The sequence below is a fragment of the Anomaloglossus baeobatrachus genome, chromosome 11 (genome assembly GCF_048569485.1).
Source record: "Anomaloglossus baeobatrachus isolate aAnoBae1 chromosome 11, aAnoBae1.hap1, whole genome shotgun sequence".
Taxonomy (NCBI): domain Eukaryota; kingdom Metazoa; phylum Chordata; class Amphibia; order Anura; family Aromobatidae; genus Anomaloglossus; species Anomaloglossus baeobatrachus.
Window position 1 is genome coordinate 132,529,445 of NC_134363.1, and position 25,101 is coordinate 132,554,545.

Genomic DNA, 25,101 nt, shown 5'->3' on the forward strand with positions numbered 1-25,101 from the left:
TGTTGTAGGGCTGTGTGTCTATGTGCATGTAGCAAAACTGTGTTTGCCTAAATGTGCATGTAGCAGGGCTTTGTGTGTATATGTGCATGTAGTGCGCATGCAGCAGAGCTATGTTTTTCTATATGTGTATGTAGCAAGGCTTTGTGTGTATATGTGCATGTAGTGTGTGTGTAGCAGAACTATGTTTGGCTATATGTGCATATAGTAAGGCTTTGTGTGTATATGTGCATGTAGTGTGCACGTAGCAGAGCTTTGTTTGTCTATATGTGCATGTAGCAAGGCTTTGTGTGTATATGTGCATGTAGCGTACGTGTAGCAGAACTATGTTTGTTTATATGTGCATATAGTAAGGCTTTGTGTGTATATGTGCATGTAGTGTGCATATAGGAGAGCTGTGTTTATCTATATGTGCATGTAGTAGAGCTTTGTGTGTATATGTGCATGACTGTGTTTGCCTAAATGTGCATGTAGCAGGGCTTTGTGTGTATATGTGCATGTAGTGTGCATGCAGCAGAGCTATGTTTTTCTATATGTGTATGTAGCAAGGCTTTGTGTGTATATGTGCATGTAGTGTGCATGTAGCAGAACTATGTTTGTTTATATGTGCATATATTAAGGCTTTGTGTGTATATGTGCATGTAGTGTGCATATAGGAGAGCTGTGTTTGTCTATATGTGCATGTAGTAGAGCTTTGTGTGTATATGTGCATGACTGTGTTTGCCTATATGTGCATGCAGCAGGGCTTTGTGAGTGTATATGTGCATGTAGTGTGCATGTAGCAAGGTTTTGTCTGTATATGTGCATGTAGTGTGCATGTAGCAGAGCTGTGTTTGTCTATATGTGCATGTAGTAGAGCTTTGTGTGTATATGTGCATGACTGTGTTTGCCTATATGTGCATGTAGCAGGGCTTTGTGTGTATATGTGCATGTAGTGTGCATGTAGCAAGGTTTTGTCTGTATATGTGCATGTAGCAAAGCTGTGTTTGTCTATATGTGCATGTAGCAGGGCTTTGTGTGTATATGTGCATGTAGTGTGCATGTAGCAAGGTTCTGTCTGTATATGTGCATGTAGTGTACATGTAGCAAAGCTGTGATTGTCTATATGTGCTTATAGCAGCGCTTTGTGTGCATATGTGCATGTGGTGTGCACGTAGAATTGTGTTTGTCTATATGTATATGTAGCAGGGCATTGTGTGTATATGTGCATGTAGTGTGAATGTAGCAAGGTTTTGTCTGTATATGTGCATGTAGTGTGCATATAGGAGAGCTATGTTTGTCTATATGTGCATGTAGTAGAGCTTTGTGTGTATATGTGCATGACTGTGTTTGCCTATATGTGCATGTAGCAGGGCTTTGTGTGTTTATATGTGCATGTAGTGTGCATGTAGCAAGGTTTTGTCTGTATATGTGCATGCAGTGTGCATGTAGCAGAGCTGTGTTTGTCTATATGTGCATGTAGTAGAGCTTTGTGTGTATATGTGCATGACTGTGTTTGCCTATATGTGCATGTAGCAGGGCTTTGTGTGTATATGTGCATGTAGTGTGCATGTAGCAAAGCTGTAATTGTCTATATGTGCATGTAGCAGGGCTTTGTATGTATATGTGCATGTAGTGTGCATGTAGCAAAGCTGTAATTGTCTATATGTGCATGTAGCAGGGCTTTGTGTGTATATGTGCATGTAGTGTGCATGTAGTGTGCATGTAGCAAGGTTCTGTCTGTATATGTGCATGTAGTGTACATGTAGCAAAGTTGTGATTGTCTATATGTGCTTGTAGCAGCGCTTTGTGTGCATATGTGCATGTGGTGTGCACGTAGAACTGTGTTTGTCTATATGTGCATGTAGCAGGGCTTTGTGTGTATATGTGCATGTAGTGTGCATGTAGCAAGGTTTTGTCTGTATATGTGCATGTAGTGTGCATATAGGAGAGCTGTGTTTGTCTATATGTGCCTGTAGTAGAGCTTTGTGTGTATATGTGCATGACTGTGTTTGCCTATATGTGCATATAGCAGGGCTTTGTGTGTATATGTGCATGTAGTGTGCATGTAGCAAGGTTCTGTCTGTATATGTGCATGTAGCAAAGCTGTGATTGTCTATATGTGCATGTAGCAGCGCTTTGTGTGCATATGTGCATGTGGTGTGCACGTAGGACTGTGTTTGTCTATATGTGCATGTAGTAGAGCTTGATGTGTATATGTGCAAGTAGTGTGCGTGTAGCAGAGCTGTGTTTGTCTATAGGTGCATATAGTGTGCACGTAGCAGAGCTGTGTATATGTATATGTGCATGTAGCTGGGCTTTGTGTGCAAATGTGCATGATTGTGTTTGCCTATATGTGCATGTAGCAGGGCATTGTGTGTATATGTGCATGTAGTGTGCATGTAGCAAGGTTTTGTCTGTATATATGCATGTAGTGTGCATATAGGAGAGCTGTGTTTGTCTATATGTGCATGTAGTAGAGCTTTGTGTGTATATGTGCATGACTGTGTTTGCCTATATGTGCATATAGCAGGGCTTTGTGTGTATACGTGTATGTAGTGTGCATGTAGCAAGGTTCTGTCTGTATATGTGCATGTAGTGTGCATGTAGCAAAGCTGTGATTGTCTATATGTGCATGTAACAGCGCTTTGTGTGCAGCTGTGTGTAGAGCTTGGTGTGTATATGCGCATGTAGTGTGCGTATAGCAGAGCTGTGTTTGTCTATAGGTGCATGTAGTGTGCATATAGGAGAGCTATGTTTGTCTATATGTGCATGTAGTAGAGCTTTGTGTGTATATGTGCATGACTGTGTTTGCCTATATGTGCATGTAGCAGGGCTTTGTGTGTATATGTGCATGTAGTGTGCATGTAGCAAGGTTTTGTCTGTATATGTGCATGTAGTGTGCATGTAGCAAAGCTGTGTTTGTCTATATGTGCATGTAGCAGCACTTTGTGTGCATATGTGCATGTAGTAGAGCTTTGTGTGCATATGTGCATGTGGTATGCCCGTAGCAAAACTGTGTTTGTATATATGTGCATGTAGCAGAGCTTTGTGAGTACATGTTCATGTAGTGTGCGTGTAGCAGAGCTGTGTTTATCCATAGGTGCATATAGTATGCATGAAGCAGAGCTATTTGTGTCTATAGGTGCATGTAGCAGAACTGTGTTTGTCCATAGGTGCATGTAGCAGAGCTGTCTATGTCTATGGGCATGTAGCAGAGCCGTGTATGGGGCCTGAAATTCCAGGTAGCAGCCCTGTTCCTCTGTGGTGGTGTTGTGGGGAAACAGAACACTTGATGCCGGTTTTCCCACAGTTTCTGACAACTGCAAAGCGATATAATGATTTGATGGAACAGGACCTTCTGGAATTTTGAGAGAACCTTATAACAAAAGGGGATTTCAGAAGCCAAAAAACCCTTTTAAGTATCGAAACACAAGACATAAAAGTTTCAAAGTGTTTAACCAAATTAATATCTATAACACAGGGCCCCCGTAGTTCTACCATACTTGGATTAAATTAAAAAAATAAACATAAAATAAAAAGAAAATTTGAAATAAAATATCACAAAGTAAATCCGAAAATATTGCAATAAACCTAATTTTTCCAAAACGTCTGATTTATCCTGTTCATGTCACTGACCTACATATATCTAACAAAAAATCTATTCTCAAAAGCAAGTCCAATATTAACCATTAAATAACTAACAGATAATATCCATGTATTGTATTCATATACTGTACCCCAAAGTTTATGACCGCTGCGATATGTACTGATTGACTATTATATTACTCTAAGGATCCAAAATATCATTAAAAATACCTACTTGAGCCTAATTCCAATCATTTTGGATGATTGCCTGAGGTTCTGAAGCCTGCACCGCTGCTACACTGTAAGGAACCTGGAGGTTTAAGTAAAGGAAGACCCCCCCCATCCTCATCCCAGTCACGTAAGTGAATAATGCATAGAGCATTGCTAATCTCAGGGAGCCCTTACTCTAAATTATTCAGAAACATAAAGGATTAGTCTGAAGGTCCGGTCACCTTAGAGATAAACCAGACAAGTGAAATTATCGGACATGTGTTTTTGCAAGGTATACCTGCCTTATAGATTATTTACAGCATGGAGTGAAGTGGGTGAACAATGTTTCCCTAATTATGATACATGGAAATATGGATTACTGGGTGCAAGACCCCGGGGACCCCCCCACGTCCACTATATAACATAGAAAAATGCTTGGAGCTGAAACAGTGCCTTTGAGTTGGGTCAATAAAAGTAACCCCCACTACTTCTTACACTTTTCTTGGAGTGCTGCCTGGCAAGAAAGAAAGAAAGAAAGAAAGAAAGAAAGAAAGAAAGAAAGAAAGAAAGAAAGAAAGAAAGAAAGAAAGAAAGAAAGAAAGAAAGGAAGGAAGGAAGGAAGGATGGAAGGAAGGAAGAAAGAAAGAAAGAAAGAAAGAAAGGAAGAAGGGAAGGAAGGAAGAAAGAAAGAAAGAAAGAAAGGAAGGAAGGAAGGAAGGAAGGGAGAGAGAAAGAAAGAAAGGAAGGGAGAAAGGAAGGGAGAAAGAAAGCGAGAGAGAGAGAGGAAGGGAAAGAAAGAAAGAAAGAAAGAAAGAAAGAAAGAAAGAAAGAAAGAAAGAAAGAAAAGAAGGAAGGGAGAAAGAAAGAGAAATAGATCAAGAAAGAGAAAGAGCAGGAAAAAGAGAGAATTAATGAGAGAGAGAGAAAGAAAGAAAGAGAGAAAGAAAATAGAACAGAATAGTGATTGAAAAAAAAGTGGGTGCAGGCCTCCCAAACAACAAACCGGTTGTAATAATATAAAAAAGAAAACGAGAGCCAGCACTGCAAATGATGCAAAACATAGAGTGTACTTTATTAGCCCATGTTTCAATCCACAAAACCTTCCTCACTTGAGAAAGGTCCGGTGAACCGAAACTTTACCACATGGGCTAATAAAGTACACTCTATCTTTTGCATCATTTGGAGTGCTGGCTCTCGTTTTCTTTTTTGTTTTTAACATAAATACATTTAAGATACTGTAAATACAAATGGGAAAGATGAAAAGATAGGTAGGAATAGACAATAGATAAATAATAGATAGACAGATAATAGATCGATAGATAGATAGATAATAGATCGATAGATAGATAGATAGAGGGATAGATAGATAATAGATCGATAGATAGATAGATAGATAGATAGATAGATAGATAATAGATAGATGGATAGGTAGGTAGATGGATAGATAGATAGATAGATAGAGGGATAGATAGATAGAGGGATAGATAGATAGATAGATAATAGATCGATAGATAGATAGATAGATAGAGGGATAGATAGATAATAGATCGATAGATAGATAGATAGATAGATAATAGATAGATGGATAGGTAGGTAGATGGATAGATAGATAGATAGATAGCTAGATAGATAGAGGGATAGATAGATAGATAGATAGATAATAGATCGATAGATTGATGATAGATAGATAGAGGGATAGATAGATAATAGATCGATAGATAGATAGATAGATAGATAGATAGATAGATAATAGATAGATAGATGGATAGGTAGGTAGATGGATAGATAGATAGATAGATAGATAGATAGATAGAGGGATAGATAGATAGATAGATAATAGATTGATAGATTGATGATAGATAGATAGAGGGATAGAGATAGATAGATAGAGATAGATAGAGGAATAGATAAATAGATAGATAAATAGAGATAGATAAATGATAGAAAGAGAGATGTTTCAGAATCTATGATACATAGAGATACAAATGACACATGAATATATTATATCAGGTAGAACATCAGATATAGTATAGATACACACAATTCCACATGTACACATAATATATAATAATGATTTGATTTTCTGTGACATTGTCGCATGTTCTTGTTATTCCCTCTGCTGCCCTGGCATTACACTGTGTGAGCTGTTCCGCACGGTTCTCCTATGCTAATGACACCAATTATCCCTCGTTACAGCTCTACCTGCTCAGGTGAGTCGCCATCTTGGCAGTACCTGGCACAACAATCTTAGAATAATAAAGGTTCCTTACGTTCCCCATCTCAGAGTCCGATGCAGGGACGTTCAGCTCTGAAAGTTTGCCGTACGCTCCTTGTTCTCCGTCAACCAAGAGACAAATGTCCTATTATTTCAGAAAGGAAGAAGGAATGAAGACTCACACGACCTATCCAGCTCCTGCCCCATGGGAGCTCTGAAACTGTCTCAGGTCTTCTGAGAGTTCTATTTGCAACAATTACTTTTGCTGTTAAGGGTTAGAACATTGCATTACCATCTGCCAGACAGCCCGCAATATGCCGCCAATCAGGTGACATGAAAATATATATATTTATGTATAATGTAATATTAGGGAGTAGGGAATAGTAATTATTCCTGAAGGTCAAAATATTCAATACATATTTAGCTGCCAGATAATCTGCTGCCTGAGTAGATGACAGCACCATGCCACTACAATCTCATCATCATCCGTGTGTCAGGATGCCGCACACACAGACATGCCCAGTGTGAATGGATACAAACATCCAGACACTTGTGCTTTCTCTTCACAAATCCAAGCTGTATACTAGTAGTATTCAGACATCACACAGTACTATTGTTAGGTTACTTTATTCAAGGAGCAGTTATTTGGTTGTTGAGATTGGCAAACCCACAGATGTTCGGGTTTGGAGGGTCCGATCCAGTTTGAGGGACTGGACTTGAACCCGAACATCTGCCCGGATACGGAACCCCATATAAGCTATGGGGACACGAACACTATACTGTAAAATGGTGGTAAAAAGGGTTAGGGGGATTAGAGCAGGACAGATACTTACTGAGTCTCCTGCGCAGCTGTCACTCCTATCTGCTGGAGTTAGTGGTTTGAACGTATGTTAATGAAATAATGAAAATTCACCCCTTCCGTGCATACCCCTCTGCTGGAGTCACTTATTGGAAATTGTATTAATGAAAATTCACCCACTTCCCCACCCACCCATCTGCGTCGGTTGTCAGAGATTCACTCACACGGGCGTTGCAGAATTGCAGCACAATGCTTGCACTGGTGGGCAGGTCTTCTGACCCCAGTGTGTCAGCGAGTTTTTCTGTGCAGCTGTCACGATCAGGTGAGGAGAGATGCTGGCCAGTGCCAAGCAAAAGGGTAACAATATCCGCTCCAGCTTTAATCCTGTCCTATCTCCAGAAGCTGTTCATTGTGGAAGTGGATACTTCTGAAATTGGGGTAGGAGCTGTATTGTCTCAAAGGCCCCAAAATGTTAACCAACTTGCGGCCATGTGCCTTTTTCTCAAGGAAATTTTCATCTTCAGAACTCATGATGTTGGGACCTGTGAATTGCTCACTGACAAATTAACTTTTGAGGAATGAAGACATTTTTTAGAGGAGTCTATTCATCAAATCACGGTTGTGACGAATCATTAAAATTTAACCTGTATTGAATCTGCCAAACAGTTGACCCCAAGGAGGGCCAGATTGTCCTTATTTTTCTCTAGATTCAATCTTTTTATCATGTTCAGGTCATGTTCTAAGAACATGAGGGCTGACGCTTTGTCACGTAGCCTTGATTTTGTTTCTTCTCCAGAACCTCCATTCTCCATTTTTCCTCAGGGTATTGTGGTTTTTGTGGTACCCTCGGCGTTGAAAGCAGAGATACTTGAAGCCCAGTCCTTGGCACCTTCCACTACTCCAGGGTACAACTTGTTTGTTCCTGTGTACCTGTGATTACGACTGTTGCATGAATTTCATGACTTTGTATCTCCTTGGGAAACTTGCGCACTCGCTAAAAAGTCTGTGGTAGCCGGCCGACCGGGAAATTGGCACCAATTCCAGAAAGACTATGGACTCATTTGTCCATGGATTTTACTACTGATTTGCCTATTGTCTGGTGGGAAAACTGTTATTTGGGTGGTAGTTGACCAATTCAATAAGTAAGCCCACTTTGTTCTATTATCAGGGTTATCTAATACCAAAACGCTTTCCAGATTGTTTATCAATCATGTGGAAAGATCGCATGGAATCCTGTTGAACTTTGTATCTGATAGAGGGGTGCAATGTGTCTCCATATTTTGGAGATCAAAAAGTCCGTGGAGCCTCTGTTAGGAGTATCGACACAGAAACTAGCCAGATATCTCTCCGGGAAGGACCTAGCCAAGGAGTGGCTCTTTTTAGGAAACCACCGTAACCACCATAATAAGTGGCCCTTTTAGTTAATATCCAACTCTTTGACAAGTTTAAAGATATGACAAGGGAAATACCAAGGTCAGGTATCCATCCACAGACAGCTGTTTCGGGGTATTGCCCCTCATTAGTGTGGAGTAGGATTCTGGCCTTGGTATTTCCCTTGTCATATCTTTAAACTTGTCAAAGAGTTGGATATTGACTAAAAGGGCCACTTAATATGGTGGTTATGGTGGTCTCCTAAAAAGAGCCCCTCCTTGGCTAGGTCCTTCCCGGAGGGATATCTGGCTAGTTTCTGTGTCGAGACTCCTAACAGAGGCTCCACAGACTTTTTTGATTTGCATATTTCCCAGGGGGCAATGCACCTAGGTTTTCACTGTGTTGAGTGCCCTCGTTGGCTGCCGGCAGTGTTTTCTCTGGCTGGTCTCCCCGAGATCAGAGATTATTTTGTTCATATTTTTTGTAAAAAATTGGGGTAGATTTGTCATTTTCTTCTGCTTATCACCCTGAAACCAATGGTTAGGTTAAGGGGACAAATTAATCGATGGAGGAAATTATAAGATGTTTTGTTAAGGAGGACTGGTCCTCATATTTATTGGGATAGCTCAGCTTTGTCACAAACAGAAATCCAATAGGAAGCATTTGGCAGTATGAGATAAGGTTTGGTTATGGTCCATAAATATTAAGCAGAAGGTGCCATAGGCAAAGTTGAGTCCTAAATTTATTGGCCTGCATGATATTTTGGAGGTAGTCAATCCGGTTGCCTTGAGATTGAAACTTCCTCAAACTTTTCATATCCCTAACATTTTCCACAGATCCTTGTTAAAGTAATTTGTCCCTCCAGTGTTGTTGTCCTCGTCCCCACCTCCTCCTGTTTATATAGTGGTGTTTTGAGTGACAGCGTAGGCCGGTTTCACACATCCGGCTTTTTGCCGGTTTGCCGGATGCGGCGCTCTCCCGTACAGTTAATACAGTACAGTGACAGCGCAACAAGCGCCGGTCACATGCTGTCATGTGACCGGTGCATGTGACCCGGAAGTTACAGCGCTGTCACTGTACTGTATTAACTGTACGGGAGAGCGCCGCATCCGGCAAAACGGCAAAAAACCGGATGTGTGAAACCGGCCTTAGTTGTCCAGTGTCATAGGGTTGCAATTCTGCAGGTGTTCCTTGTTCCCGGTAATTGTTCAGCTATTTAGGTGAGCAGCTTTCCCCAGTGAACTGCCAGCCTTAAGGCTATGTGTCCACGGTAGAATGTACCTGCGGATTTTTCTGCATGAAAATCCGCGACTTTCGCGGCAAATCCGCACCTTATTTTTTGCCGCGGATTTGCCGCGGATTTACCGCAAATTTGCCGCGGATTTTGATGCGGATTTTTTTTCTTTTTCCCCATTCTATACCCAAAATCCGCAACAATAATTGACATGCTGCAGATTTTTCCGGATCAAAATCCGCGGCAAATCCACCGCGTAAAAATCCGCAGCATGGACACAGCATTTCCAAAATGCCATTGAAATGGCTTGGAAGTGCCGCTGCTGCAGATTTTCGGAAAATCCGCGGTAAATCCGCGGCAAATCCGCGGCAAAATCCGCGCAAAATCCGCAGCGTGGGCACATAGCCTTAGCCTTCTGTTTTAGTTGTGCTTTGTGGTCTTTGTTCTGTACATTGATCTTTTGCTACCGGAGTACTAACTTCATTTGACCATCCTTTTGCCTTGCCCTTTTGTTCTAATCTGCTACTCTCTAGGTATTCTGACTCTGGACCGTGACTTGACTGGACCTATGCCTTTCCCTTTGATCTTGACGTTCTCTTCTGGTATCTGACCCTGGAACATTTGACTATCCTGCCTCTCGAATTGTCCGTGACTAGTGTCACACAATATCCCATAATTTGATTTAGCTATTACCAGAAAGGCAGACACAAGATTTGACTTGAGACAGTGCTGGTCCATGGGAGGGAGGGTTAGCCAATTCAGCGGGGCTAAATGAGGCACTGAAGCTTCTTAACCCTGACGAAGGTGCACAGAGCACACTAATTAGTATAGAGGAATAAAAAGCATTTTTTGTACAAAAGGGATAATAATAGGGGTAATAGGGGTAATAATAGGGACTATTCAGTAGAGATATGATTAGTATAAGGGCTAAGACCCCCATTAGAGTATGTGCTCAGTGTAAATTGTGATTTGAGAGTGTCAATCTCGCTTTAAAGGAGCAAAATTTCTAAAATAGAGCAGGTCACTGACAGAACCGAGTGATAGAAATAGTCTAACAGTAGTTAGTGCCCCAGAAAGATGCAGCTAAAGGAGAATGAGGCCATGAGCAGCGCAGCGTTCCGATTTTACTGTTGTATAGATTGGATCCTCACGAGCTTGTACTGTAAGGTTTTGTTCACATGTCAAATTGTTTTTGGATCTGTTTTTCTATGACTAAAACAGAAATAGAATGGATACAGGATTCATTCATTTAAATGGGGACAGAAATGTACTAAAATATCTTCCATTCGACTATAATCCACCTGCAATGGTGGCCTTACTCGATTCTCTTGAAGATCTATGTCCGGCCCATAGATCTTAACACCTTATTTACATATTAAGAAAAATTGTGCATTCCTTTGGAACACGACATCGGATCGCAGATATCAAGGCATCATTTCATTCAACTTCTATAACCTACATGCCAATGTGGTAGCGGCAGGCACGGGGCAGGCAGTGTAAGTCATGCGTGCAGGGGTCAACATGCCACAGCGCAGCCGCTCGATAACCCCTCACCTCCCCGTCGCCACTCCACACACAGGAGGATTCCACAACAGTCCAGGCGACACTATTTTATTCCTCTCAGTAAATAGAGTCAAGGCAGAGTTTATTAAGTCTGTTGGGCCACTTCACCCCACCCACAGGGAATGCTAGCGCACACAAAGGACTGCAACTGACAGCGCTCTCCTATCCATGCCCAAGCCAGGATCCAGCCATACCCTACTCCTTGAGGGCGCACTGACCTTCAATTTAGTGAGGAAATGTTGGAGTATTCCATGCCAGACAGTACAGATGCCAGACCCCCAACCGTCAAGACTATACCCCTTTTCTTGGGGACGTAGTTGACCAATTCTAAATGGATCCCACGTGTCACAGCCGCAGGGGTGACCCTTAGAGTCAGAATCTTCAAAGGGCTTTTATCACAACTCCTACTGGGGGTGTCTCCTGTTTCTTACTCTGTGTCTCTCTCTTTTATATCACTTACTCTCTTCCTCTCATTAACTCTCTCCCTGCCCACCCAGGTGCAAGGACAGCCATGCTATAACACTGCCACCTGGTTGCTATTTACACAGTACACATTCCTATATTTACACATCTAACGTGGATTACCCGTATGCCGGCTACTTCTGCAGGGGTGGACCTAGTCCTCACCCCACTACACCAATATAGATGGTTTGGGATGGTTGATCCTAATGACAGATTCCCTTTAACCTACAGAGATTAGGAAAGAAGGTGGCAATCAATGACTGAGAGATCAGACTACACAGTTTATTTCTAAGATGTAACAATGGAAAGACATGGGTCTGCATAGGAGCTGAATACAGAAAATTATGATACTGTATTTTACAAGTTTTAACTTAGAATTCTAGATGCTGTGAAGCAACAAAGAAAAAAAATGAGTTACAAAAGTATCTAAACCTATAAGTCAGTACACTATAAAAGGATGAGAAATGAAGCTTCTTTTTACTGTGAAAGGGGGGAGTGGATCTCCTCCGATGTAACCGACCGAACTTTCAGAGTTTCCCACTCTCACACCACTTCCTCATCTCACCCTCTATCTGCCGGTGTCCCCCAAGGTTCAGTTTAGGACCCCTCCTGTTTTCCATCTACACCTTCGGCCTGTGACAGCTCATAGAGTCCCATGGCTTCCAGTATCATCTCTATGCTGATGATACGCAGTTCTACCTCTCTGGATCTGACATTACTTCTCTACTAACCAAAATCCCACAATGTCTGTTTGCTATTTCATCTTTCTTCTCTGCGCGATTCCTAAAGCTTAACATGGACAAAACGGAATTCATTATTTTTCCTCCTCCTCTCTCAACCCCCCCAACAAGCCTATCCATCACATTTGATGGCTGCTCTCTCTCCCCACTCTCACTAGCTTGTTGCCTCGGAGTAACTCTCGACTCTGCTCTCTCCTTCAAGCCACACATCCAAGACCTCTTCACCTCCTGCCAACTACAACTCAAAAATATCTCCCGGATTCGTGTATTCCTTAACGAAGAATCAGCAAAAACACTAGTGCATGCCCTTATTATCTCCCATCTCAACTACTACAACCTCCTGCTCTCTGGCCTCTCTTCTAACACTCTTGCAACCCCTCCAAACTATCCTAAACTCTGCGGCCCAATTACTCAACCTCTTCCCCCGCTACTCCCCGACCTCTCCACTGTCAATCCCTTCACTGGCTTCCCGTTGCCGAAAGACTGTAATTCAATACACTAATCATGACATACAAAACCATCCGCATCTCTTATCTTCTCTTCCCATAATCGCATACAAGATTTCTCCCATGCATCCCCCATATTCTGGAATGCTCTACCTCAGCATATGAGACTCTCAGCTACCATGAAAAGCTTCAAAAAGAACCTGAAAACCCACCTCTTCAGAAAAGCCTACAACCTACAATAACCCTCAGTCCAGTACACCACTGCGCAAACAGCTCTGTGCTCACCTACTGTACCCTCACCCATCCCCTGTAGACTGTGAGCCTTTGTGGGCAGGGTCCTCTCTCCTGCTGTAGACTGAGTCCTTGCAGACAGGGTCCTCTCTCCTCTTGTAGACTATGAGCCATTGAGGGTAGGGTCTTCTCTCCTCCTGTGGACTGTGAGCCCTCTCGGGCAGGGTCCTCACTACTCCTGTAGACTGTGAGCCCTCGCAGGCAGGGAACTCTCTCTTCTGTAGACTATGAGCCCTTGCAGGCAGGGTCCTCTCTCTTCTGTAGACTGTGAGCCCTCGCAGGCAGGGTCCTCTCTCCACCTGTAGACTGTGAGCCCTTTCAGGCAGGGTCCTCTCTCTTCTGTAGACTGTGAGCCCTCGCGGGCAGGGTCCTCTCTCCTCCTGTAGACTGTGAGCCCTCCTGTGAGTCCTCGTGGGCAGGGTCCTCTCTCCTCCTATAGACTGTGAGTCCTTTCAGGCAGGGTCCTCTCTCTTCTGTAGACTGTGAGCCCTCACAGGCAGGGTCCTCTCTCCACCTGTAGACTGTGAGCCCTTTCAGGCAGGGTCCTCTCTCTTCTGTAGACTGTGAGCCCTCGCGGGCAGGGTCCTCTCTCCTCCTGTAGACTGTGAGCCCTCCTGTGAGTCCTCGTGGGCAGGGTCCTCTCTCCTCCTATAGACTGTGAGTCCTTTCAGGCAGGGTCCTCTCTCTTCTGTACACTGTGAGCCCTCGCAGGGAGGGTCCTCTCTCCACCTGTAGACTGTGAACCCTTTCAGGCAGGATCCTCTCTCTTCTGTAGACTGAGAGCCCTCGTGGGCAGGGTCCTCTCTCCACCTGTAGACTGTGAGCCCTCGTGGGCAGGGTCCTCTCTCCACCTGTAGACTGTGAGTCCTCGTGGGCAGGGTCGTCTCTCCTCCTGTACCAGTCTGTGCCTTGCATTGTTCATGATTCTTGCACCTGTTTCTATGTATACCCTTTTCACTTGTAATGGACTAAATGGCGCTGTAACTACTACTACTACTACTACTACTACTACCACTACCACTACCACTACTAATAATAATAATAATAATATTGGGGGTATCAGAAGACCACCATTCTCACTCCATTCACAGAGTAGTGTATTGTGCCAGGAGTGATTAGCCGGACAGGGGCTTGGAAGATGCCCTATTAGTGGCATATACAGTGCAAACTGATTATTTCCAGCAGTCGCAGCAGCAGGTAATATGTGTATGTAATGTAATGTAATAGTCATAGGTACCAGGGAAAGTCATGTTACATAGACCTGTACATTTCCACTCCTGATAGCCCGCGCTTAGGGACTAATGTACTTTCCATTGTATTCACAGGACACGATGGACATCTCATTAACTTCCTCTCCCCAACGCCCGGCAGGATCCTGTGCGCGATAGTAACTGAATCACCCACTGCTATCTCTGTGGAAATCAGATCGAGTCTGATTATGTTAAGTACAGATGTATTCACATGTCTGTCCTCTCCATACACAGCGCCTGCAGTGCCACTCACAATAATTGCCATCATTAAAGTGATTAGATGAGATAAGACAGAAGGGTTTTCCTTTACTCCAGAAACAGCACCACTGTAGTCCGCAGGATTAGTCTGGTATTGCAGCTTAACCCCATCTAAATGACTAAGAAGCAGCTGCAATACCAGACAACGCCTATGGGCAAGAGTGGTGCAGTTTCCAGGAATAAAGAAGTTGAGCAAATTTGTTTTTCTTAGTTTGCAATTTCTATGTTCAAAGCTAAATGTGGAAATTTCCTGTGACCGAAGAGCATCATGGAAGATCAGATTACAGTTAGGGTATGTGCACATGCTACACAAATTTTCCGGACCAAAATATGCAGAAAAACGTAGTAAAATATGCATGCGTTTTTGGCGCGTTTTTGTGCCATGCATTTTTTTTGTGAAATCATTGGCTGGAATGAGTAAAAAACGCAGGAAAAAAAACGCACGAACAATTGACATGCTGCAGATTTTTTCTGCACCCAAAACATCAAGGAACAAAGAAGCAGCGTGTGCACAACACCAGAATTCTCATAGACTTTGCTGGGATATGGAAAGATATCTAAATTTGGGCAACAAACTGCACCAAATCTGCAACAAAAAAACTCAGCGTGCGCACACAGCCTTAGGATATATGTGCATGCTGCAGATTAGGTGCAGAAATTTTATGCATCAAAAAACGCACCTTGTGGTCGAAAAACGCACCAGAAAATTCAGAGTACACACATCTGGGTGAATTTTCCATGTGCTGTCCAATTTTTATCACCGGAAGCTTTGAGTGATGGCAAATTCTGTTCCTCTAAACCAGGGGTCTCAAACTCAGCTGGGGAATGCCAGCGCCGGCTCCCGGCATAGAACTGTGATCGTCACGGGGTCTGCGGACCAAAAAAAGCAGCCTCAGGGGCCACATGCAGCCCGCGGGCCACGTGTTTGAAACCTCTGCTCTAAACCAAATCACGTTAGGAGCTGCTCTGAAATTCACAGATCTCATTCTCAGATCCGTGATTTTAACGTATGGGTGAACACATCCATTCTACTCAATGGGTCCAGATAATTACTGCATTAGATACAAGAATGAATATTTTTGAGATTAATTAACGAGGTTTAAGGGTGCTTTACACACTGCGACATCGCTAGCGTTTGCTAGCGATGTTGCGAGCGATAGCACCCGCCCCCGTCATATGTGCGGCATTTGGTGATCGCTGCCATAGAGAACAATATCGCTACGGCAGCGTCACACGCACTTACCTCATCAGCGACGTCGCTGTGACAGCCGAACAATCCCTCCTTCAAGGGGGAGGTGCGTTCGGCGTCACAGCAACGTCACTGCGGCGTCACTAAGCGGCCGCCCAATAGAAGCGGAGGGGTGGAGATGAGCGGCCGAAACATGCCGCCCACCTCCTTTATCATTACCGGTGGACGCAGGTAGGAGATGATCGTCGCTCCTGCGGCGTCACACATACCGATGTGTGATGCCGCAGGAACGACGAACAACCAGCGGCATGCCCCACCAACGATATTATGAAAAGGAGCGACGTGTCAACGATCAATGATTTTTGACGTTTTTGCGATCGTTGATCGTCGCTCCTTGGTGTCACGCGCTGCGATGTCGCTAACGACGCCGGATGTGCGTCACTAACGACGTGACCCCGACGATATATCGTTAGCGATGTCGCAGCGTGTAAAGCACCCTTTAGAAAGAGTTCTGGGTATAAATGTAGAAAACTTTCACAACTTCTGATATCTAAATTTTTATACATTTGAAATGCCTCCTTCAAAATCGTAATGGTTCCTCCACATTGCCTCCTTTAGCAAGTGGCCTATTTAATTGAATTGGTTAATATAGTTCCTAAAGGTCTTTTCTACACACTGGTGTCCAAAGGTACAGAGCGTATGCATGGAGCCTGCCCGGCGGCATATGTGAGCTATCCTATATGTCACTACATGGAATCAGATTATTTCCACAATACTCCATCTGACGGCACATTGCTCCCGTATACATAATGATTCTCCTTATATAGTTGGACGCTAACAAATGTACAGTAGCGAAAAGGCTAATAGACGGCCAAATTATCGGTTCACCTATTGTAAAAGGTGCGGCACTGGCACATTACACCTAAAAGCTACTATGTGCCCACGCTGCGGAAAATGCGCGGATTTTGCCGCGGATTTCTTGCGGAAAAGCCGCGGATTTCCCGAAAATCTGCAGCACAGCTACTCCCCAGCCATTTCTATGGCATTTGGGAAATGCTGTGTCCACGCTGCGGATTTTCCCGCAGCGGAAATCGTGCGGATTTTCATCCGAAAAAATCTGCAACATGTCAATTATTGTTGCGGATTTTCGTCCGGATTTTGGCTATAAAATTGGAAAAAAAAAAATCTGCACCAAAATCCGCGGCAATTCCGCGGTAAATCCGCACCTATGAAAAGGTGCGGATTTTGCGAGAAAGCTGCAGATTTTGATGCAGAAAAATCCGCAGATACATAGTCCCGTGGACACATAGCCTAAAAGGGAACCTGATGGCTGATACATTGATACTTGCTGCCCTTTGCTTTGAACGACCTTATTTTTTATGCTTTGTTATTAAAGACTAGAAGGTGGCCCGATTCTACGCATCGGGTATTCTAGAATTTACGTATTGTGTAGTTCATGTATGATTTTTGTTATATATATATATATATATAGAGATGTTGTTGTGTGTAGTTACCAAGTGTTTGTGTAGGCGCTGTACATGTTCTGGGTGTTGTCTGGGTGTGACGGGGGGTGAGAGCGGTGTTGTATGTGTGTTGCGTGTGTTGCGTTGTTTGTGGAGCGCTGTGTGTCTGTAGCGTTGTGTGTGTGTTGCGCGGTTTGTGTGTGTGTGGTGTGTTTTGGGGGGAGGTATGTTTTGTGCAATGTGTGTGTTGTGCGGTATGTGCGTATATTTGTGTGTGCCGCGGTGTTTGGGTGTTGTGTGTGTCCAGCGTTGTCTGTGTGTGTGGGTGTCTGTGTAGGGCAGTTGTTTGTGGTTCCCAGTGTGTGTGTGTGGTGTGTTGTGCAGTGCGCGCGCGCGTGTGTGTGTGTGTGTGTGTGTGTGCATCAGCCTCTCTTCTCTCAGCCTACGTCTCCCAGCCTCCCTCCTCCCAGCCTCCCTCAGCATCAGCCTCCCTCTCCCAGCCTCCCCAAGCATCAGCCTCCACCAGCATCAGCCTCTCTCCTTCCAGCCTCCCCCAGCATCAGCCTCCGCCAGCATCAGCCTCTCTCCTTCCAGCCTCCTCCAGCATCAGCCTCCCTCTCCCAGCCTTCCCCAGCCTCTCTCCTCCCAGCCTCCGTCCTCCCAGCCTTCCCCAGCATCAGCTTTCCCCTCCCAGCCTCCCTCAGCATCAGCCTTCCCCAGCATCAGCCTCTCTCCTTCTAGCCTCCCCCAGCATCAGCCTCTCTCCTTCCAGCCTCCCTCAGCATCAGCCTCCCTTTCCCAGCCTTCCCCAGGATCAGCCTCTCTCCTCCCAGCCTCCTTCCTCCCAGCCTCCCCCTCCCAGCCTCCCTCAGCATCAGCCTTCCGCTCCCAGTCTCCCCCAGCATCAGCCTCCCCAAGCATCAGCCTCCACCAGCATCAGCCTCTCTCCTTCCAGCCTCCCCCAGCATCAGCCTCTCTCCTTCCAGCCTCCCTCAGCAGCCTCCCGTTCCCAGCCTTCCCCAGATCAGCCTCTCTCCTCCCAGCCTCCTTCCTCCCAGCCTCCCTCAGCTTCAGCCTTCCCCTCCCAGTCTCCCCCAGCATCAGCCTCCCCAAGCATCAGCCTCCACCAGCATTAGCCTCTCTGCTTCCAGCCTCCCCCAGCATCAGCCTCCCCAAGCATCAGCCTCCACCAGCATCAGCCTCCCTCGTCCCAGCCTCCCCCAGCATCAGCCTCTCTCCTCCCAGCCTTCCCCATGATCAGCCTCTCTGCTCCCAGCCTCCTCCAGCATGCCGTGCTCCTCTGCCGACACTCACACACCCGATCGCATCCACTCACACACACCCGATCGCATCCACTCACACACATCCGATCGCATCCACTCACACACACCCGATCGCATCCACTCACACACACCCGATCGCATCCACTCACACACACCCGATCGCATCCACTCACACACACCCGACATACACTCACACACACAGACACTGACGATATCGCACATACGCGCTGATACTCACAACATCCGGAGATATCACATGCTTCTGGCCATGTGATCCTCCGGCAGGTCCTGGAAGATCACAACAGCACAGTATCGAGGCCGAGAAGCAAGCGATATCCCAGGATGTTGTGAGTATGTGGATGCGATGTGATGTGTGTGTGAGGTGTGTGTGAGGTGTGTGTGAGGTGTGTGTGAGGTGTGTGTGATCTGATGTGTGTGTATGTTTGTGTGTGCGCGTGGATCTTCCGCCGCAGCAGGACCTTGATACGCTTGTAACCATGCGAGCATGGTTACCAACGTATCCACACCACTCCCGTGCGAGCGGGGGCCGGGGGGGAGGTGGGGGTGGGGGTGGGAGTACAGTACTCACCTCCGTGACAGCCGTGTCAGCCGTGTCAGTTCGGGGAATGCGCGGGGGGGGGGGAGTACAGTACTCACCTCCGTGACAGCCGTGTCACTTCGGGGAATGCGCGGGGTGAGGGAGGGGGCGGGGCCAGAGCTAGCGTGCATTGCGTGAGGGGGGCGGGGCGTGGCGTGGCCGAATTGCCAATGCCTGCAGGGTGCCGGGGCGAGAGGCCAATCTGTGGGGGGGGGCGGAGCCTGGGCGAGCGGCTGGCCAATCCGTGTGGGGGCGCAGCCTGGGCGAGCGGCCAATCGGTGTGGGAGGGCGGGGCCATGGCGAGCCCAGCGGCCAATCAGCTTTGTGTCACCGTAAGGACACAATTTTGGAGCATGACAGACAGACAGATAGACAGATAGACAGACAGACAGACAGACAGACAGACAGACAGAATAAGGCAATTATATATATAGATTCTACATTTCTCCTGTCTTCGAATGGCGATTTTTTTTTGTGCATTATCAACTAATCATATAGGCGTGTCCCTGGAGGATCGTCCACTGAATACAAATTATCACCTTTCTACAGGATAGGTGAATGGTGGTGGGCTGACAGCTGAGACCTGTGTAGGGGGGTAAAGGTTAGGCCCACTCCTTCATTTGTACTCGGCACACCACTGTACTATGCAATGACTGTAAATGACTTGTTGTTGTGATTCTGCCACCAGGTGGCAGTGTTGCTATTGGTAGATCCTGGCACCTGGGTGGGCAGAGGAGGAGGAGAATAGGAATGTATATAAGGACTAGTTGAGGAAGTAGACAGGAGAGGAGGGACATGAGAGCTGTAGGAGTGAAGATGTTTCTGAGCAATGATCCGGACCCTATGGGTCACCGACACAGCTGTGGCATGCAGGATCCTGGACTATGGTGGATCCGCGTCCCCTACAGAGAGGGGTTTAGTCGGTAGTCGAGGGTCTAGAGTCGGTGCCGGCTGGAGGCAACGGAAGACCCTCACTCATGGAAGAGGTCAGTGTGCCCCCTGAAGGTGGGGGTATGTCTGCATGGTGTGGCACAAAGTGAAACCTCTGCTCGGATGCGGACCCCTGTTAAAAGATGAAGTGAAGTGAGGGAAAAGAAGGGCTTAGATTGTATATGGTGCCCAGGTGCCAGGGGACTGACTGGTGCAACTGTGACGTGTGGATAGGAGAAGAAACCCTTGTGAGATGTATACCGGTGCCGGCAAGAAGCGGATCGAGGCTGTATTCCAGAAATAAAGTTGAAAGTGTTTTTGAGAAAGAACTTTGCCTGAACTTTATTTTCTGACGAAAGGAGATAATGTGCAACGCCTGAGACTGTAACAGAGTCAGCAGGAAAGATCAAAGTATTGTAGTGCACCTTCACAGGACCAAAATACCGACCTGTGTGTATGACGTAGGACGCGGCCTGCACCCAGGCTTCAGAAGACGGAGTACTAAGATGGCCGAAAGAGGAGGCGCTGGTCCCAGAGAACAGTGCCACCCATCAGACCGGTCTGCACCTCACTGACCCCCTAGGTGAGTATTATAAAGTGTTTTATATGTTCTACACAGCGGCCTGGGCTCTTATATACAGCATGTTAGAATGCTGTATATAAGAGCCCGCTGGTGGTGGCCGCAGCTTATAGGCCCCAAATCTGCTGACAGATTCCCTTTATTTTGTACCATTGTACATGCTGCCCTTTGTTCACATATGACTGCAAACAAGCAGGGGCGCAATTCCAGGTGGAGGGGATTCATTTAAAATAACTCTATACTGGTAATTTACCTTAAAGGGTTATTCTCATTATATTATTTGAGTCAAATTGTACAGAACTGCAAAACAATACAACTCTACAAAATACAAGTTAGTAAAGATAGTCTCCATTCTCAAGAACAGAGGGATGTAGAGTTTTAATAATTATTTAATAATTTTTATTTCTATAGCACCAATATATTCTGCAGCGCTTTACAATTCAGAGGGGACATGTACAGACAATATGAAACAATACAAAATAACAAAATTCAGATACCAGGAGGAGTGAGGGCCCTGCTCGTAAGCTACAGTCTATGAGGAAATAGGGGAGACACAAAAGGTGAATGGGGGGGGGGAGAAAAGCTTGTCATATATGGACCAGCCATCGATTTAATAGGGGATTCAAAAGCAGCTGCATGAACCCGTCGGTGAGAATTTATACAGGTACAGAGAGTAAAAAAGTACATGAAGATGATACAGGGGACAAGAATTGGAAGTAAAGTTTATGAAGGGCAGAATGGGATTAGATTAGATCAGGGCAATGAGAGAGTTTCTGTTTTACTGTTTATTGCCTTTGCCAAGGTTTTGGGCCTCGTCTGCAGTCTATCGGCGGTGGTCAGTTTCCGAGACAAAGAGTGCAGCGCTTACAAGCTCTTTTCAATTAAGCTTGTAAGCGCTGCTATGAAACTGTCCAGATTAATGGAGTAAACTGTTCGCTCCCAATCTGGGAAGCTTCAATACTAATACTTGGATGCCCCAGAGACACAGCTGTCTCTGCTATTAGCACTGGAGACTGCACAATTTTAGCTCGTGGCAAGACAATGCCTTTGGTCCAAACGTTTAATCAATCGGGAGTCCTGTGAAGCAGTAAGACAGATGATAGATGTCACACAGAGATTTTTACAAATTTCGCCGACTGTCATGGCGTCGTCGGGATCTGTTCATTCATACTACTGATTCTCACACTCCGTCTGATAACTTCTCTGGTGTCTGTGATCAACGCAGGAAGACTCAGGCTAGTTTCACACTTGCGTTGAACGGTATCCGTTGCATTGCGTTGTGTGACGGATGCAACGGATGTGTTGCATATAATGGCACAACGGATGCAACGGATGCTGCAAAACAACGGAATCCATTTTGATTTTTTTTTTTTTTTACAGTTTTACCAGCGACAGACTATTGTGAACGATCAGCTGATCACTCCCAGTAGCCGGCCACCGGGTGATCAGCTGATCGCTCCCTGCAGCCGGCCGCCGGGTGATCAGCTGAGCGCTCCCTGCAGCCGGCCGCCGGGTGATCAGCTGATCGCTCCCAGTAGCCGGCCACCGGGTGATCAGCTGATCGCTCCCTGCAGCCGGCCGCCGGGTGATCAGCTGATCGCTCCCTGCAGCCGGCCACCGGGTGATCAGCTGATCGCTCCCAGTAGCCGGCCACCGGGTGATCAGCTGATCGCTCCCTGCAGCCGGCTGCCGGGTGATCAGCTGATCGCTCCCTGCAGCCGGCCGCCGGGTGATCAGCTGATCGCTCCCTGCAGCCGACCGCCGGGTGATCAGCTGATCGCTCCCTGCAGCCGACCGCCGGGTGATCAGCTGAGCGCTCCCTGCAGCCGACCGCCGGGTGATCAGCTGAGCGCTGTCACTTGCCGGCCGCCGGGTGATAAGCTGATCGCTCCCTGCAGCCGGCCGCCGGGTGATCAGCTGATCGCTCCCAGCCGTCGGGTGATCAGCTGATCGCTCCCTGCAGCCGACCGCCTGGTGATCAGCTGAGCGCTGTCACTTGCCGGCCGCCGGGTGATCAGCTGATCGCTCCCTGCAGCCGACCGCCGGGTGATCAGCTGAGCGCTGTCACTTGCCGGCGCCCAGGCATGCCGGCGGGCAGGCGCTCAGCTGAGCGCTGTGACCTGCCGGCGGCCGGGCATGCCGGCGGCCGGTCGCTCAGCTGAGCGCTGTCACTTGCCGATAGCCGGGCGCTCAGCTGAACGTTCGGCCACCGCGACCCTAAATAAAGTTTGTGATTTAAAAAAAAAAAAAAAAAAAAAAAAAGCATGCGCAGTGAAATCCAGAGGATTCCGCTGCTCAAAACAATGTTACATGCTGCGTTCCTCCCGCTGGGCGGAAGCATTGGAGCGTCGCCCAGTGGAAGCAACGCAGCTCCTTTTGGTACAATCCGTCAACCATACAAGTCTATGGGAAAACGGATTCCGCTGTTTTCCAAAAGGGAGAGGGGAGCCAGCACGATCTGAAATTGGCATGCATCATATAAAAAGTGAAAATTCACAGATTTATTCCAACTGTACTACAATAAAAAAATGAGATTTTTAGCAAATAATTGATCAATTTTTTGAGCCACCCCTGCCAACGTCACGGCAAATCTCAATAGGGGGGTCCTACTCTATATTCTGTATTTCATGTGCCATGCGGCCTCCTAGATAAAGTTAAAAGCAGAACCATAATACAGCACACATACCTGCAACCTGTATATAACCGCTTCTATGTTGCAAAAAAGGCACTTGTGGATAGAGACCAGCCCAGGTCCCAGCATGTGGAGCAAGCTCTGCACCATACCAGGACTATATCAGAACTGACCCTCCCAGTGCCAAACAGCAACCATTGATAAAGGCGAACCAGATCCAAGATGGTGCTTAATTAGCATTGCCTGTGGAAAGGGGTGAGGTAACTGAGTCTGAACAGCTACCAACAGGAGGAATACAAAGCAAACCAAAATCAGGCGTGCATGGCATGGTGGTGACCGGCCACCAGAATTTGTAGCATAACTACGACCAAACAGAGAGAGAGGGGAGCCAGCACGATCTGAAATTGGCATGCATCATATAAAAAGTGAAAATTCACAGATTTATTCCAACTGTACTACAATAACATGCTGGGACCTGGGCTGGTCTCTATCCACAAGTGCCTTTTTTGCAACATAGAAGCGGTTATATACAGGTTACAGGTATGTGTGCTCCATTATGGTTCTGCTTTTAACTTTATCTAGGAGGCCGCATGGCACATGAAATACAGAATGTAGAGTAGGACCCCCCTATTGAGATTTGCCGTGACGTTGGCAGGGGTGGCTCAAAAAATTGATCAATTATTTGCTAAAAATCTCATTTTTTTATTATAGTACAGTTGGAATAAATTTGTGAATTTTCACTTTTTATATGATGCATGCCAATTTCAGATCGTGCTGGTTATCTTTTTTTCTCTGTTTTCCAAAAGGGCGGATTGTAACGGAAGGAAAACAACGCAAGTGTGAAAGTACCCTCAGGCGTCAACCAACAGAGTGGTAGTTCATAGGCAGGCTAGCAAAAGTTAATTTGTTAGTCTGCTTGTTAGTCTACTTTGATCACATGTTGTGGGGGAGTCAATTACATCTCATCCCCTCCTATATATGCTGGCTAGATCCTACCCTCTATGCCAGCTATCATTTATCTTGGCTGGTCTGGGGAGGTGTTGTGCTTTGCAAAGTAGAAGACAAAAAAAACAGTACTAACATTTAATGTCCAGTAACATGCTCTGCTATGCAAACTTGATTCAGGCGAGGTATTGTGATCCAGACTATAGGTGGTTGTTATAATTGCTGCTGAACATGGTTGTGGAGTTAACCCTTTTTGCCTTTTGTTGCTACCTTCCTGCTCTTACTTTTCTCCTGAGTCTCTCATAGTTTGTTCCTGTGAGTTTGCAGTGTGTTTTGGTTTTCCCCTGTCAGTTTTTATGTGTTTTCATGTCACTCTTACCCCTTTTTTCCCTGGTGGGAGGGAGGAATCAGATTAGATCTGATCAGGAGCATAACCAGGCACAAGACTCGATGCATCTCCACCATCAGAAGTAACCCTGAGTTTAGGGATAGCCTAGGGTCCCCTAGCATAAGAGACAGCATAGGAGCCACTGTCCCTTGTTATCCTAGTCACAATGTGACAATAAATTACAAGACAATGCCTACAATTATGTTTTCTAACACAAAAAAGTTTATTCCTTGGCCACAAATGTAACCTTTTAGAGAATGATCTGTACAATGTAGAATTAAGATGCTTTAGGATTGTACAGGTTATCATCCTTTGTGCGTCCTTCTATTCATTACTATTGTCTCTGTTGCCCCGTCTTCCTTAGCCACAGCACTCGAGGTCCCAGCAGACCCTGTGAAGGAGGTTTGCACATGGCTAATTTTAATATCTCGGTTGGTGCCCTTTTAAGATGTATAGACAGATAAGGGGGCTTATTTAACTATTGAAGCTAGCACTCAGCCAACGCACTTCACTCACCACTGCCGAGATCTTGAAAAAGGCAAGAAACACAAACTAAACTAGAAAACTGCAAAACTTGTCACTACAAACATTAAAGAGGTTTGCAAGCTAAGACCTTGATCCAGTCCAGACAATTGTAGTGGTCCATACATCAGAATAAGGGTCAGCTTTGCTACTAAAATCATCAGTCAG

The 25,101-nt window shown here is 45.8% G+C and overlaps 1 protein-coding gene across 1 annotated transcript in view; it reads right to left on the bottom strand.

The window, feature by feature from the left end:
- The window catches only part of ESPN (espin), a 304,695-nt gene that overhangs the window by 165,085 nt on the left and 114,509 nt on the right, over positions 1–25,101 (bottom strand). The gene's annotated exons all lie outside the window — the stretch shown is intronic.